Source organism: Mus caroli, chromosome 18 (genome assembly GCF_900094665.2).
Source record: "Mus caroli chromosome 18, CAROLI_EIJ_v1.1, whole genome shotgun sequence".
Taxonomy (NCBI): Eukaryota; Metazoa; Chordata; class Mammalia; order Rodentia; family Muridae; genus Mus; species Mus caroli.
In genome coordinates, this window is record NC_034587.1 from 8957554 (window position 1) to 8959500 (window position 1947).

Consider the following 1947-nt stretch of genomic DNA (forward strand, 5'->3'; position numbering starts at 1 on the left):
TAGACACAGTTGGTAGACATGCAAAATGGTACAGCTGCTTTGGACACCTCACAAAGTCAAGCACACAGCTACCACATGACTCAGAGGTCTCACTTGTAACTTGTGCCCAAGAGAAAGGGGTGTGTGTGTCCACAGAGACCCTGCTCATCAGTCGTGACTGTACCACTGATCGTAAGAGCTAAAAGGTGGGAGAACTAGAAGCGCTAGCAGCTGCTGAATGAGTGAGCCTGATGCAGCATGCCCCACAGTAGGCTATTATCCAACAATAAGAGCTAGGAAATCACCTGAGAAAACCAGAGCTGGTTTGCAGGCAACGCAGTGGGGATCGGGCTTCCATTCCAATGCAATCATGTCTATTATGTCCTATAATGGAGGGGCCGTCATGGCCATGAAGGGAAAGAACTGTGGCCATCGCTGCAGACAGGCGTTTCGGGATCTAGGCCCAGATGGTGACCACGGACTTCCAGAAGATCTTTCCCATGGGTGACAGGCTCTACATAGGCCTGGCCAGCCTGGCCACTGGCATCCAGACAGTTGCCCAGCATCTCAAGTTCCGACTGAACCTGTATGAGCTGAAAGAAGGTCGGCAGATCAAGCCTTACACCCTCATGAGCATGGTGGCCAACCTCCTGTATGAGAAGCGGTTTGGTCCCTACTATACAGAACCTGTCATTGCTGGCCTGGACCCGAAGACATTCAAGCCCTTCATTTGCTCGCTGGACCTCATTGGCTGTCCCATGGTGACTGATGACTTTGTAGTCAGTGGTACCTGCTTCAAACAAATGTATGGGATGTGTGAGTCTCTCTGGGAGCCCAACATGGATCCAGAACACCTGTTTGAAACCATTTCTCAGGCCTTGCTGAACGAGGTGGACTGGGATGCTGTGTCGGGCATGGGCGTCATCATCCACATCATTGAGAAAGACAAGATCACCACCAGGACGCTGAAGGCCCGGATGGACTAACCTGTGCTTTGGTCCCATCTCCCTTTTGTTGTTTTTCTTTTTAATAAAATCGTCTTTCTTTCATGAAAAAAAAAAAAGAGCTAGGAAATCTCAATGAAAGCTACATAAGTAAATCCAGAGAACATCACAGTGTGTGAAGGAAGCCAGTAGGAGGCCATGTGTCCTGTGTTCCAGCTTGTGGAAAAGCCCATATAGGCAGATCTAGAGCAAGAGGAATTATCTTAGCGCCCACCTGGGGCTGGGCCATTTGGAGACAACTGCAGCATGACCACTAATAGATCCAAAATAGCTGTGTCATGTATGGAGAGAAGAGCATTCAACAGCAGGCCCATGCGTGTGTAGTCAGCAGTAAGAGTAAGAAGAGGAGCAGCTGCTGTTAGTGTGTGAATCTGTCAGATCTTACAACACTCATGTAAAAACACTAACATCAGCGACGTGCAAGTCATCATGTTGTTCTTGTTCCTATTGTGTGCACAGTACAGCTCACCCAAGAAATACTGCTAGAAATAACTAAAGATGTATTACCGTACCCTGGAAATCAAAAGGAATTGAGGTTTCTGAAATGTCATCTTCATTCATGTTGGGCCTTTTATGATAGAAGGGCCTCCTTATTTTGTGTTGTGATGGGAAGGGCGTCTCCTGACAGAATCTCACCATTGGATTGCATGTGATTTAGTTCACAGACAGAGCCATCATGGGTCCTAAAGCTGTAATCCTGACTTAGTTGTGAATCAGCTTGCCAAAGAGCCAAGCGTTTATTCAACTTCTATCATTAATGACCAAGATGCACCTATTATGTCAGTTTTTAAAGCAAAGGTCTGATTATATAGTCCAGAGAGCCTAGACCTCATAGTCCAACTGCCTTAGCCTCCCAGAACTAGGATTACAGCCACACACTAGTACACACCATTATCATCATGCCATTTTCTTTTTGAGGCACTGGGAATTGAGCTCAGGACCTTATCCATGCTGTGCACGTGCT

General features: G+C 47.0%; 1 pseudogene; it reads left to right on the forward strand.

Annotated features, from left to right (window-relative positions):
• The first annotated feature begins 349 nt into the window (after positions 1-349).
• LOC110284756 lies at positions 350-965 on the forward strand (annotated as a pseudogene).
• The last annotated feature ends 982 nt before the right edge of the window (positions 966-1947 follow it).